The 15,533-nt window shown below is 38.5% G+C and overlaps 1 protein-coding gene across 1 annotated transcript in view; it reads left to right on the plus strand.

The window, feature by feature from the left end:
• Positions 1 to 15,533, plus strand: part of USP34 (ubiquitin specific peptidase 34) — a 317,435-nt gene that overhangs the window by 68,876 nt on the left and 233,026 nt on the right. The window lies entirely within an intron of this gene.

Consider the following 15,533-nt stretch of genomic DNA (forward strand, 5'->3'; position numbering starts at 1 on the left):
AAGAAGCTGGACTAGAAGACCCTGTGGTCCCTTCCTGCTCTAGATCTTTGATCCTCTGATGCTACTTTATACCTGTCTCTTGATTAACATAATTGGTTATTACTGGATGCTGCTGAAGTGACGTCATTAGTTTAATTGACATAGGAACCCATTATTTTTGTACTATTAACCAGCCGTGACTATATTTCCAAACTTATCTCAGAATTATTATATACTGTTGGTTAGAACCAGACAAGAGAATACTACTACTGGAAAAGGAATGACCTAAAAATTAGTAATTTTTTTTGTTTTTAAACTTGAACCATTTTTTCTTTGACAGAAGTTTACCCGTGTTGTTATAAAAAGTCCAGATTGACTGATATGAGCTTTGCATTCTTATTTTGGGACAGAGAGACAGAGACAGAGAGAGACTGTCTGCCTATCCGTCAGTTTCCCCTGTGATTTCATGAGTTTAGGGGCAGCAGTTCTCAAACTTTGGCAGGCTCTCTTTACCCTCTTTAAAAATGATTAAGGACCCCAAAGAGCTTTTGTTTATGTGGGTTATATCTTTAAATATTTACCATTGTAGAAATTAAAAGTCATAAATTTTAAACATTTATTCATTAAAAAATAACTATAAGTCTATTACATATCAACGCAAATTTTTAATGAAAAATAACTATTGGAAAAGAAAAAAATTAGTGAGAAGAGTGGCATTGTTTTACATAAACAATTATAAAGTTATAAAAATAACTTTAATAAAACAACTGGATTTTCTTATCTGCTTTTGCTTTCAATCTGGCTTCACTTAGATGTACTTGGAAAAGTGAGGAGTATTTTTACAAGCCAACAGCATCTTGGTATATTATTTTGAAGATAGTTTAGACAATGAAGACCCCCTCCCCACCTCCTTAAAGGGCCTGGCCAAAAAGATTTAATGAGAACCACTGGTTTAGGGAACTCCCTTACACAAAACTTCCCATTCTGATATATGTTTGCAGCTGGTCAACAACTTATGCTTGGGCCATTGAAAAGTTAAATGACTTGCCTTGGGCCACAAGCTAATTTGGGTCAGAGATGGGGCCTGAATCCAGTCCTTCATGATTCTGAGGCAGGCTTTCTGTGAGCTACAATAGTAGACTTCTCAGCTACTTACTAAAGGAATTAATACATAGTCTGTTATTCAGTTTGATTATCCAGTGCTCTTTATTTCCCTTTTTGCTTTCCTTTCTATAACGAATTGACTAAAAAAGTATTTTATTTAGTATATCTTTTCCTTTAATAGTCTTTTCTCCTTTTTTTCTGGAGGGCTATTTCATGTTTTCTTTCCCCACTCCCAAGCATTTGGAGATCGATTGATAGTATAGGCTTTAATTACCACCTGTCTGGAATGTTTCAAGTAGGATAAGTCTGTGAGTGTTTCAAGTAGGATAAGTTTCAAGAAAGATAAGTTTTTCCTCCATTCATCCTGTTGACTGCTTGAGTTTGCTATCAGAATCTTTCTTACCTATCAATTTGGGTGTATCACCGCTGAAAATATTTGATGGCTCCCCAATTTCTGCCAAGTAAAAATCACACTTCTTTGCCTGGCACTCGGACCCCTCCACAATTTGATAACAAATTTATATTGTTACACTCCTGTCCAGCTATACTATTCTTTGTCATGCTTTTCCTCAAATATACCCAGTTTTTTTTAACTTCCATGCCTTTGCCTGCACTCTTTCCTGTTTCTGGATTGGCCTAACTTCTGCTTGGCCTATTAAGTTCTTACTTACCTTGCTCAAGTAGTAGTTTTCTTGAAGCCTTTAGTGATCTCACCCCCTGTGGCGGTGTTCACCTTGGGACCTCATATAGCGTTTTTTTTTTATTCTTTATAGTATGTAATATTATGTCATTATCTCTTTTTATTTTAGCCTCCTACAAGATTATAAGTTTCGTGAAGGAAGGGACTATTTCACCCAAACTTTGCATTTCCTTCAGAAGCAATCCCAGTAAATAGTAGGTCCTTAGTAAAAGTTAGTTGACAGCTATTCAAAGAATTCTTGGCATTAATAGCTTGGGAGAGAGAAACAAAAAGGGAGGATAATAGGTAATAATTCATTTGATCAGAAGGCTAGATGGAAATGGAAAGTAGTATGAAATAAAGTTGGACTGACCAGAAGGAGGAAAACTGTTGGAAGACTTATATCATAAGAAGAGCTTCAATTAGAGGTAGTTGGAGAAGTCAGAAGTAGGGGAGAGATGTGACAAATCCTAAAGAAGACGTGATAGAACTAGAATGTGTAAAGATTAGTCTTTATATTTTTATTCAGGGATAATTTTTTAATGTATTCATTCAGTATACACATTATGCTTCTGTTATCTGCAAAGCATTATTCAATATAGCCTGGTACCACAAAGACAAAACAAAAACAGACCCTGACTTCAGTTTACATCTTACTAGGATTATAAAATATTTACAGTATAAGTAAGAAATGCAAGATAATTTGAGAGAATAGAAAGCATAATAACTCATGGATTAAGATAGACAATAAAACATTTATTAATCACTATTTTATCATTAATTTATTCATCACTTTATTATAAGTATTTATTAATCACCATTTGTCAAGAACTGTGCTAAGTACTGGAGTTACAAATACAAGTAAGCAAATCATTGCTCTCAAGTAGGTACATTCTATTGTGGAAGGTAGCAAACAAGAAAGAAAGCATTTTTAAAGCTCCTGCTGTATGGCCAGTACTGTTTTAAGTAGTTTACAAATACTTTCTCATTTGATCCTCACAACAGTTCTGGGAGGTAGATAATATTATGATCCCAATTTTATAGTGGGAGGAAATTGAAACAAATGGAGATGAAGTGACTTGGCCAGGGTAACAAAGGTAGCATTTGAAGTTGGATTTAAACTAGGATCTTCCTAACTCCAAGTACAGTGCTTTATCCACTGCACCTCCAGATGGGGGAAGATATCACCTAAATAGGAGCTGGAGTAAGGTGGGTTACCGAAGCAGGCAAAGCTGCTTTTGAGGAAATGGAGAAAAATAGAGTGAGTCTACTATGTAGTGAAGTATGACCAAGGTTGGGGCTCCTCCTGGAATACCTATAAATTGACAACACTAATTCAGCTCTATCAGTGCAGAGTTCAATACTATTATCGCACATTACATAATATAAAAACCATCAGTCATGTTGAAATGTTTTCTTGATATGGTATTGTCATAAGTACCTTTACAAAGAAACAAATCTTCCTAATATTAGTTTTACATTTTGGACATATGTAAGCAAATGAGCATCTTTAAGTGCCTGTATTGCTTTGTCAACTTAGAATGTAAACTAGAAAGATTTTAATTTCTCTGTTAATTGATCACAAAAGTCTTCAGACATGGACAGTTCCCCCATCTTTATGATGCAAAAAAGAAATAATTTGAAGTTGCATTCAGATGGTACTCCTAGAATCATTTTGAAAGTGGATATAGCTATACTTATACAGTATAAGGTTTTTCCTTCAAAATGAGGCTTTTTGCCCTTTTTGCCCTTAGCAGTTTTGTCAGTAATTTTTACTATGCAAGTATTTCTTTTGATATCACAGACACGGGTTTTTTTTTTTAGGTTTATTTTTGCTTATTAAAAATATCTGGTTTTCTCATAAAATTAGCTTGCCTATGTATTCTGCATATACTTTTAAGTTGTTTCAATTTATTAGTTCTCATGCTATCTATTTTTGGTTAGTAGTCTAAAGCTGACTTTTTAAATAACAATATTGTACTTTTCCATCAATAAGAATGATGAATTTAGTGGAATATATTTTCTGGATTTGGGTTTTTTTTTTATTGTAATGTATATATTTTATTTAATATTTTAGTTTTCAACATTGATTTCCACAAGATTTTGAGTTACAGATTTTCTCCCCATTTCTAATCTTCCCCCCCATTTCAAGATGGCATATATTCTGATTGCCTCTTTCCCTAGTCAGCTCTCCCTTCTGTCACCCTACTCCCCACCCCCCCCAACCCTTTTCCCCTTACTTTCTTACAGGCAGGATAGATTTCTATGCCCCATTCCCCATATATCTTGTTGCCCAGCTGCATGCAAAAAAATCTTTTTTTTTTTAATTTTTGTAAGCATCTGCTTTTAAAACTTTTGAGTTCCAAATTCTCTCCCCTCTTCCCTTCCCACCCACCCTCCCTAGGAATGCAAGCAAGTCAACATCGATCACACATGTATCATTATGCAACACCCTTCCACAATACTCATGTTGTGAAAGACTTGCTCCTTCCTATCCTATCCTATCCTATCCTATCCTATCCTATCCTATCCTATCCTATCCTATCCTATCCTATCCTATCCTATCCTATCCTGTCCTGTCCTATCCTGTCCTGTCCTGTCCTGTCCTGTCCTGTCCTATCCTATCCCCCTTTATTCAATTTTCTCTCTTGAACTTGTCCCCTTTCAAAAGTGTTTGCTTTTGATTACCTCCTCCCCCTATCTGCCCTCCCTTCTATCATGCCCCCTTTTTTATCCCCTTCCCCTTACTTTCCTGGGGAGTAACACACCTAATTGAGTATGTATGTTATTTCTTCCTTCAGTTCGATGAGAGTAAGATTCGCCCATTCCCCCTCACCTGCCCCCACTTCCCTTTCAACAAAACTGCTTTTTCTTGCTACTTTTATGTGAGATAATTTACCCCATTCTATCTCTCAATTTCTTCTTTTCTCAATATATTCCTCTCTCGACCCTTAAATTTATTTCATTTTTTAAGATATCATCCCTTCATATTTAACTCATCCTGTGCCCTCTGTCTATATTGCCTTCAACACCACTAATACTGAGAAAGGTCTCCTGAATTACACACATCATCTTTCCATGTAGGAGTGTAAACATAACAGTTCAACTTTAGTAAGTCCCTTGTGATTTCTCTTTCTTGTTTACCTTTTCATGCTTCTCTTGATTCTTGTATTTGAAAATCAGATTTTCTATTCAGCTCTGGTCTTTTCACTAAGAAAGCTTGAAAGTCCTATATTTTTTTGAAAGTCCATATTTTGCCTTGGAGCATTATACTCAGTTTTGCTGGGTAGGTGATTCTTGGTTTTAATCTTAGCTCCATTGACCTCAGTAATATTGCATTCCAAGCCCTTTGATCCCTTAATGTAGAAGCTGCTAGATCTTATGTTATTCTGATTGTGTTTCCACAGTATTCAAATTGTTTCTTTCTGGCTGCTTGCTTCCTTGACCTGGAAACTGAAATTTGGCAACAATATTCCTAGGAGTTTTCTTTTGGGGATCTTTTTCAGGAGGTGATTGGTGGATTCATTCGATTTCTATTATACCCCCTGGCAGTTTTCCTTGATAATTTCTTGAAAGATATCTAGGCTCTTTTTTTGATTATGGCTTTCAGGTAGTCCAATAATTTTTAAATTATCTCTCCTGGATCTATTGTCCAGGTCAGTGGTTTTTCCAATGAGATAGTTCACATTGTCTTCCACTTTTTCATTCCTTTGGTTCTGTTTTATAATATCTTGATTTCTCATAACGTCACCAGCTTCCACTTGCTCTAATCTAATTTTTAAGGTAGTATTTTCTTCAGTGGTCTTTTGGACCTCCTATTCCATTTGTGTAATTCTGCCTTTCAAGGCATTCTTCTCCTCATTGACTTTTTGGAGCTCTTTTGCCATTTGGGTTAGTCTATTCTTTAAGGTGTTATTTTCTTCAGTATTTTTTTGGGTCTCCTTTAGCAAGTCATTGACTTGTTTTTCATGGTTTTCCCGCATCCTTGTCAGTTCTCTTCCCAGTTTTTCCTCTGCTTCTCTTACTTGCTTTTCCAAATGCTTTTTGAGCTCTTCCATGACCTGAGCCCAATTCATATTTTTCTTGGAGGCTTTTGATGTAGGCTCTTTGACTTTGTTGACTTCTCCTGGCTGTATGTTTGATCTTCCTTGTCACCAAAAAAGGAATCTAGAGTTTGAGTTTGAGTCTGAGTTCATTTTTGCTGCCTGTTCATGTTCCTAGCCAACTACTTGACCCTTGTGCTTTTTGTCAGGGTATGACTGCTTGTAGAGTAGAGAGTACTTTGTCCCAAGCTTTAGGGTCCAAGCACTGCTGTTTTCAGAGCTACTTTTACTCCACTGTCACCCCAGGCTCTGTCACAGCAGCTCTCCTACTTCCCCAAGAATTGCCCACCAGGACCTCAATTCAGATCCAAGCAGGGCACAGCAAGAGAATCTGCCTTTGTGCCCACAAAGCACTGCTTGCATTCCTGCTCTGATCTGCTGCTAGATTCCTCCCACCTTGTGAGCCAGGTGCTCCAGAAGCCGCTGATGCTGGCCCTCTGGAGGCAGCCTCAGGAGCTTCCTCCTGCTGCTGCCATCACTGCTGCAAGACCTCCTCCACCCCCAGAGCTGGTGGCCAGACCACTCTGAACTCAATCCTGCAGTTTTCCCCTAACCTGCTCTTTGGCGTTTGTGGGTTGAGAAGTCTGGTACCTGCCTCAGCTCACTGTTTCATGGTCCCAAGGCCTTTTCTGGCTGGCTGCCTCTGGGTCTGGTCTGTCCTGGCATGGCAGCACTGTGTGATAGACCCTTCCCAGCAAGCATCCAGGCCCTCCTGAGCTGGAGATCTGTTTCCCTCTGCTACTGCTACAGGTTCCGCAGCTCTAGAATTTTTTCAGAGACATTTTTCGGAGGAATTTGGCGGGGAGCTTAAGTAAGTACCTACTTTCCTGCTGCCATCTTCTGGGTTTTTTTTTTTAAACTTTATGTTTCTTTATTTACACTATTTAAACCATCTCTATTATCTTTGCTATCTTCAGTTTCTTCAGTGGATTTTCTCTTCAAAACAGCTATGTAGTTCCTCATAAAGGGACACTTAATATTTCACTATTTAAAAATGTAATTTAATTAAATGTAAATGTAATTGTAGAAAATTTCCAATGATATCCTATAACTGTTTGAATTATTTTACCTATAAAAAGTTGCTCTTTGAAATCTGGCTTATTTGTATTTACCAAAATGAATAGTGTTGAGAAATATATGAGTATCATGGTTCTTTTCACTTCCTCAGAAATATTATTTAACTTTGTGTTTACATACTTCACATTCAAATGCCTCTGGCAGTTTTAACAAAATAGCTCCTTTGTGTCATGAGACTATCCCTCCTTGGTAGTGATGGTGGCAGATTATGAGACAAATGTGTATACTCTATTACTTGTTGCCATACATCTACTATTGGTAGAGTGAATTACTAGTGTTTCAGTTTTGCTGATTATGGTTTTCTTTTCATTGAAAAAAGTTGGTACGACTAATCAGAAGTTCTACTAGGAACTATCCAGTAATTTTGGTCATATCCTTATCCACCCTCAACCCTTCCCCCCTTTTGCCTCCACTCCTCAGTGTCATCTTGCCACTCATCCCACAATTTGGAAAATTATGCCTTAGGCTCAATTCAGGTATAACCCCTGGGAACCCCCTGAAACTTTATGTCTTTAATGTTTTACTTTAGCATATCGCTGAGCAGATGATCTCATAGATCTAGACTTGGAAAGGACTTTAGAAGTTGTTTTGCCCAACCCTCTCATTTTATAAATGAGGAAGCTTAGGCTCAGGGAGATGCAGTGACTTGTTTAAGGTCACACAGCTTATAAATATCATACATAGGCCATGTTTGATCCTGTGGCTGTAGAGAGGTAGAGTTCTTTTTACTGATTTAGAACTGATTCAGAATTTGGTCTAATTTGAAGGAGGCATCTTTGTAGGCTATTTTAAAGAATATGCTGCTGGATTTACTGTTATGAACTGGTTGTAAAAAAAGGTCAACTTAAAATAATCTCTTTTTTAGTACTTAATAATTTGTAAGTGCCCATATACATTAAAACAATTGACATGCTACATCACGATGATTATTCAGAATATTGCATATCTGACTCATTTTATTCTTTTACTTCTGTCTGTTCCTTAATATTGTGTGAAAGTATTGGTGGGTTTATAAATGCAAACTCCAGGTAGGAACTTAGTTGTGCAGTAACAGTTGTATTTTGTGATATGGTCCTGAAAGATAAATTACCTAGGAGTTGTCTTTTTAAAACTATGGAATATTTTCTTAAGAGCAGAGTTTTCTTTTAGAAGTGGGAAAAAAAGAACAAGTATAGAACATATGCATCATTATGTTGAAAGGCTCAGAAAAATATTAATGCATTTCTTAAATTTCTTCCTCTTTACTCAAACTACAATGTAAATATGACTTATGCCTATGAGGGCAGCCTAAGAGGCACAGTGAATAGAGCACTGGGCCTAGAGTCAGGAAGACTCATTCTCCTTAGTTCAAATCTGGCCTCAGATGCTTACTGGCTGTGTAACCCTTGGGCAAGTCAATTAACCCTGTTTGCCTTGGTTTCCTTTTCCTTTGCCTCTGTTTCCTTATCTGTAAAATGAGTTGAAGAAGGGATGGCAAAGCACTCCAGTATCTTTGCCAAGAACACTCCAATTGACATTACAAAGAGTTGTACTCGGGTGGAGCCCAAATGGTGGCTGGAAAGCAGGGAGTTGCTTAAGCTCTACCCCAGGTCCCTCCAAAGATCTATAAAAATGGCTCTGAACAAATTCTAGAGCTGTAGAACCCATGAAATAGCAAAGGGAAGCCGGGCTTCACCCTAGGACAGCCTGGATGGTCGCTGGGAAGGGTCTATCTCATGGAGCTGGGAGCGGAGCAGAGGAGAGCCCAGCGTGGGTAGGTGCCAGGACCAACCAAACCAGGAGTCGGGCACAAAAGGTATAGCACCCTGAATCAGTGAGATGTGGCATTACCAGACTTCTCAACCCACAAATACCAAAGACAACAGAGAGGTTAGTGGGAAAAGCTGCTTGGACAGAGTAAAAGGAGTTTGCAGTCCCCCACCACCCTGGGGAGGTGGGCAGCGGAGGTGGTGCAGCGCTGAGGCTGCTTCCAGAGCTAAAGCTGCAGTGGCCTCCGACCCCAGGCCTACCTGGTGGGAGGAATTAAGTGGCAGATTAGAGCTGGAGTGCAAAGCCTTCTTTGCCCTGCCTGATCTGGGCCGCAATCCTGGTGGGAGCTCTTGGGGGAGAAGGAGCGCTAGTGTGGCACAGTTTGCCATGTAGAAGCTCTTTTGCCATTTGGGTTAGTCTATTCTTTAAGGTGTTATTTTCTTCAGTATTTTTTTGGGTCTCCTTTAGCAAGTCATTGACTTATTTTTCATGGTTTTCCCGCATCCTTGTCAGTTCTCTTCCCAATTTTTCCTCTACTTCTCTTACTTGCTTTTCCAAATGCTTTTTGAGCTCTTCCATGACCTGAGCCCAATTCATATTTTTCTTGGAGGCTTTTGATGTAGGCTCTTTGACTTTGTTGACTTCTCCTGGCTGTATGTTTGATCTTCCTTGTCACCAAAAAAGGAATCTAGAGTTTGAGTTTGAGTCAGCCCCTCAAGCTTGGGACAAAGTACTCTCTACTCTACAAGCAGTCGTACCTGACAAAAACTCAACAATCCAGTAGTTGGCTGGGAACATGAACAGGCAGTAAAAACGAACTCAGACTCAAACTCTAGATTCCTTTTTGGTGACAAGGAAGATCAAAACATACAGCCAGAAGAAGTCAACAAAGTCAAAGAGCCCACATCAAAAGCCTCCAAGAAAAGTATGAATTGGGCTCAAGCCATGGAAGAGCTCAAAACGTATTTTGAAAAGCAAGTAAGAGAAGTAGAGGAAAAATTGGGAAGAGAACTGACAAGGATGCCGGAAAACCATGAAAAACAAGTCAATGACTTGCTAAAGGAGACCCAAAAAAATACTGAAAAAAATAACACCTTAAAAAAATAGACTAACTCAAATGGCAAAAGAGCTCCAAAAAGTCAATGAGGAGAAGAATGCCTTTAAGGGCACAATTAGCCAAATGGAATAGGAGGTCCAAAAGACCACTGAAGAAAATACTACCTTAAAAATTAGATTGGAGCAAGTGGAACATAGTGACTTTATGAGAAATCAAGATATTATAAAACAGAACCAAAGGAATGAAAAAACGGAAGGCAATGTGAACTATCTCATTGGAAAAACCACTGACCTGGACAATAGATCCAGGAGAGATAATTTAAAAATTATTGGACTACCTGAAAGCCATGATCAGGAAAAGAGCCTACATATCATCTTTCAAGAAATTATCAAGGAGAACTGCCCTGATATTCTAGAGCCAGAGGGTATAATAGAAATCGAAAGAATCCACCAATCACCTCCTGAAAAAGATCCCCAAAAGAAAACTCCTAGGAATATTGTTGCCAAATTCCATATCTCCCAGATCAAGGAGAAAATATTGCAAGCAGCCAGGAAGAAACCATTTGAGTATTGTGGAAACACAATCAGGATAACACAAGATCTAGTAGCTTCTACATTAAGGGATCAAAGGGCTTGGAATATGATATTCCAGAGGTCCGTGGAGCTATGATTAAAACCAAGAATCACCTACCCAGCAAAACTGAGTATAATGCTCCAAGGCAAAATATGTATTTTCAGTAAAATAGAGGACTTTCAAGCTTTCTCAGTGAAAAGACCAGAGCTGAATAGAAAATTTGACTTTCAAACACAAGAATCAAGAGAAGCATGCAAAGGTAAACAAGGAAGAGAAATCATAAGGGACTTACCGAGGTTGAACTGTTTTGTTTACATTCCTGCATGGAAAGATGATGTATGTAATTCATGAGACCTTACTCAGTATTAGAGTAGTCGAAGGGAATATACATATATAGAGAGACAGAGGGCACACAGTGAGTTGAATATGAAGGGATGGTATCTAAAAAAATAAAATCAAGTTAAGAGATGAGAGAGGAATATATTGAGAGAGGGAGAAAGGGAGAGATAGAATGGGGTAAATTATCCCACATAAAAGTGGCAAGAAAAAGCAGTTCTGTTGGAAGGGAAGAGAGGGCAGGTGACGGGGAATGAGTGAATCTTACTCTCATTGGATTTGACCTGAGGAGGAAATAACATACACACTCAATTGGGTATCTTACCCTAGGAAAGAAGGAGGAAGAGGATAAAAAAGGGGGGATGATAGAAGGGAGGGCAGATGGGGGAGGAGGTAATCAAAAGCAAACACTCTTAAAAAGGGACAGGGTCAAGGGAGAAAATTGAATAAAGGGGGACAGGAGAGGATGAAGGGAAATATAGTTAGTCTTTCACAACATGCCTATTTATGGGAGTGTTTTGCATAATGGTACATGTGTGAGTTGTGTTGACTTCCTTGCCTTCTTAGGGAGGGTGGGGGGGGGGAGGCAAGAGGGGAGGGAATTTGGAACTCAGAGTTTTAAAATCAGATGTCCAAAAAAAGAGTTGTTTTTGCATGCAACTGGGAAATAAGATATACAGGCAGTGGGACATAGAAATCTGTCTTGCTCTGTAAGAAAGAAAGGGACAAGGGGATGGGGGTGAGTGTGGTGACAGAAGGGAGAGCTGACTGGGTAAGGGGGCAATCAGAATATATGCCATCTTGGAGTGGGGGGAAAAATGGGGAGAAAATTTGTAATTCAAAATCTTGTGGAAATCAATGCTGAAAACTAAAAATATTAAATAAATAAGAAAAAAAAAGAGTTGTACTTGACTGAACAACAATTGCCTATGTACTTCCTTTCAATTAAGCAAGACTTAATACCAGACCGGCACAACATGGCAGTAGGTTTGTGCTACAGATAGGTTAGACTAGAGACAGAATGGTAATGATTGGTTCCCATAGATCACATGACAAGCAGAACAGTGGAAATTGGCAACCCTCCATTTTTCACAGTGGGTGTCCCCCTCAATCCTTTGGTGGGCTGCATGTTGTGCAGGTCTCGTTTATACTCTGTCCTCTATAGAGCTGCTGAAATGATAGTAAACCTTTATTAAATACCTTCTATGATCTGGCAGTATCCTTGACCTTGAGAATAGGGATAGAAATAAAGAGTGGGCCTGTGATTTTATTGCTATTGGCATATCCTGGATGAGGAAACTGCCTACCAATTTAGTTTAGCATCTTCTGTGCAATTTATAGCCTTAATAGAATTGTGTAGAGCAGTGAAATTATATTCCTTGTTCTGCCCTCTAGGGGCAGAACTAGTCTTATTCCTTTTACATATAACAGCTGGATAAACACTTGAACAGAGCTGCAACCTCCCTGCTGATCTTTTCTTCCCCCAGCCTATTCAGCTGATCCTCTCATGAAAGACTCAGTTACTTCACCATCCGGTTGCCTTCTTCTGGACACTTGCTAGCCTTTGGAAGTACTTCTTAAACTGTGATGCTCTGAATTGAATGCTGTGTGTGTAGTGGTCAGGAAAGAGTACAGAGCCCTATCATAACCTTATTCTTGAAAGTTTTGCCTCTCTTTAATACAACTTAAGATCACATTTTTTTTTCCTTGCTGCCATATCATATTACTCATGCCTGAAGTCTACTAAAACCTTCCACTTTTTTTTTTTTTCTAGACAAAGATCAACTTTTTGAGCCCTCTACCATCTAGTTTCCACTCTGGTCATATTTCATATTATTCCTGCTTCATCTAGTAAGATTTGTCTGCTAGCTGTTCTACATACAGGATGTTACATCTCTAGCCTCTTTGTGTTTGCATATCTTCCCTTATTTCTAGAATGTACTTCATCCTCAACTCATCCCTAAAATCTCTTGCTTCCTTTCAGAGTGCCACCTAAGGATTCCTTCATATTCTTCCCTATAATTTGGCTGAATGCTATTCTCTCCTGGTTCTCTTTCTACCTGTCTGACCTCTTTTCAGTTTTGTCTGCTGGATCACGCCCTCGACAACCTTAGTTGTGTCATAGGGTTCTGTCTTGAACCCTTTTCTTTTCTCCCTCTATACCACTTTACTTGATGATCTTATCAACTCATGAATTTTTATGTTGATGATTCTTAAGTATACCTATCTTTCTCTAACTTCTGTGCTGACCTTCAGTCTTTCATTTTCAACTGCCTTTCATTTTGAACTGGATCTTCATCTTAAATTCAGTATGTCCAAAACAGAACTTAACTTTTTCCCTAAACCTCTTACCTTCCTCATTTCTGTTATTAAAGACTCTCTTTCCAATTCCTTAGGCTCTCAAACTAGGAGTCTTCCTCAACTCCCTACTGTGTCTCACCCCCATGTCCAATTGGTTGCCAAGGCCTGTCAGTTTCACCTTTGCAACATCCTGAATATTTCCTCTTACTTTCTGATTCTGCTGCCACTGTGGTGGTACAGGCCCTTATCACCTCACTACTGGAGTATTGCAATAGCCTACTGATAACGTCTGTCTACTTCAAGTCTCTCCCTACTCCAATATATCTTCCATTCGATCACCAAAGTGATTTTTAAAGAACATAGGTCTGACCGCGCCACTCCCCTAGTCATTAAACTCCCTGTTGCTTCCAGGATCAGATATAAAATCAGCACTCCTTTACCTCTTACGTCATGTACTTTTTGATCCACTGACACTGGTCTCCTTGCTCTTCTAGGAACAAGATAGTTTCTCTCTTCAGGACCTGTGCATTTTCTCTGGCTGTTCCCCATGCTTGGAATGCTCTTCCTTCTCATCTCTGCTTACTAGTTTTGATGACTTCCTTTAAGTCCCAACTAAAATCCCATTTTCTACCAGAAACCTTTCCCAAGCCCTCTTAATTCAAGTGCCTTCTCTCTCTTATTCATCCTGTATGTAGCTTGTTTGTTCATAGTTGGTTATTGTCTCCGCATTAGATAGTGAGCTCCTTGAAGACAGAGACTTTCTTTTACCTTTGTTGTATCCTTAAGCATTTTTCACAGTGAATGTACCTAGGGGGGTGCTTAATAAATATTTACTGATCAATTCCTGAGATCCTCAGTTATTAGCATTTTCATTCTCTTGAAATTATTTGCTATTATTACTTTTGTACTTCTTGTACACAATTCTCCAATTAGAATATAACTGCTTGAAGATTGTGATTTTTGTGTGTGTGTATATGCTCAACTTATATTCTACTTTGAGTTTATTTTATAAAATGATAATACAATATACTGTGAGGTGGAGAGAGGACATTAACACATGGTGGGACCCAGGAAGCCATTCTTCCTTCTAGGCCATTCTTAAATGCTGTCTCCTGATCACACCAGCTAGAAGCAGTGTATTCGTAAGGTGAACCTTTTCAGTGCTTTGCATCTTACTTTTGACCTGTTATTTTTTCAGGCATCTTTTCCTGGATTATTATTTCCTCCCTTCAACCTTCAGTACCTCAGAATTCTGTCTGGGCTCTCTTCTCTATTTAAATGTTTGCTAGGCAGCCTTATCTGTAATCATGTCTAGAATTATTATCTCTGTGTAGATCTTTATATGTTACCAAGGTTTCTTTCTTGTGATTTACTTGTATGTGAACAAATTGCCAAGATGTCCATCTAAATCTCAAACTTGGCATGCTCCAAACAGTACTAATTTCTCCTTAAGCCTATTCCTCTTATTAACTGTGTGATCCTGGACAAGTCACTTAACCTCTGCCTCTGTTTCCTCATCTGCAAAAAAGGGGAAAATCAAAACACCAGCCTCCCAGGGTTCTTGTGAGTATCAAATGAGATTATAGTTGTAAAGCACTTAGCATAGTGCCTGGTACATAGTAGATGATATATAAATGTTAGTTGTTATTGTTGTTGTTGTTATAGTTTTTCCTAACTTTCTTATTTCTTTTGAGGGCAACACCAGTCACCCAGGTTGGTAACCTCAAAGTCATCCTTGTCTTCTCAGTTTTCTTTACTTTTGTATCATATCTGTTGTTGAGTCTTGTTGTTTCTGCTCTCAGTATATATAAGCTCCTTAAGGGCTAGGACTTTTCTATTATTTTTGAAAACTCAGCACCTGGCACATAGTTGGTATACAGTCAGTGCTTGTCGATGATTTGAAATTTGCTTCCCCCGCAACCCTAAATTTGGTTTTGCAGATGTATTTCGTAGGTGAGGGAAAAACTAAGAATGCAGGCGTCTAGTGATTTGTCTGTGATCATAGAGCTCCTACTTTTGGATATATCCCTTTTTACTTGGATAACAGCTCATTGGAAGAATAATGACCTTCCTCCTCAGATGAAAATTATAATTAAGTAACATTCTGCTTAGTTTCTTTCCTTTGCTTATCAGAATATGCGAAGGAACTACAATTTTACCTCGAGACCTCTTTTCCTTTCCTTAACACATAAATATTTTAAGTTTTAGCTTGTTAGGCAATGTGGTACCATATTGAAAGCTAGGTCCAAATTTGAACTCTTGACACATACTGACTATAGGCTGGATGACCCAAGGGAAGTCACTTAACCTCCTTGTGCCCTTTCCAGATCTCTAAGACTAAATTTAGTTGTTGATTTGAATTGATAAAGGAAGTTTCTTCACCTAGAGTTCCCAACACCAATGAAATCACAAGTCTAAACCCCCAAAAAGCAATAGTATAGTTGTTGTTGAGTTGTGTCTTATTCTTTGTGACCCCATTTGGGGTTTTCTTGGCAGAGATACTGGAGTGGTTTGCCATTTCCTTCTCTAGCTCATTTTTCAAATGTGGAAAGTGAATCAAACAGGATTAAATGAC

The sequence above is a fragment of the Trichosurus vulpecula genome, chromosome 3 (assembly GCF_011100635.1).
Source record: "Trichosurus vulpecula isolate mTriVul1 chromosome 3, mTriVul1.pri, whole genome shotgun sequence".
Lineage (NCBI taxonomy): Eukaryota > Metazoa > Chordata > Mammalia > Diprotodontia > Phalangeridae > Trichosurus > Trichosurus vulpecula.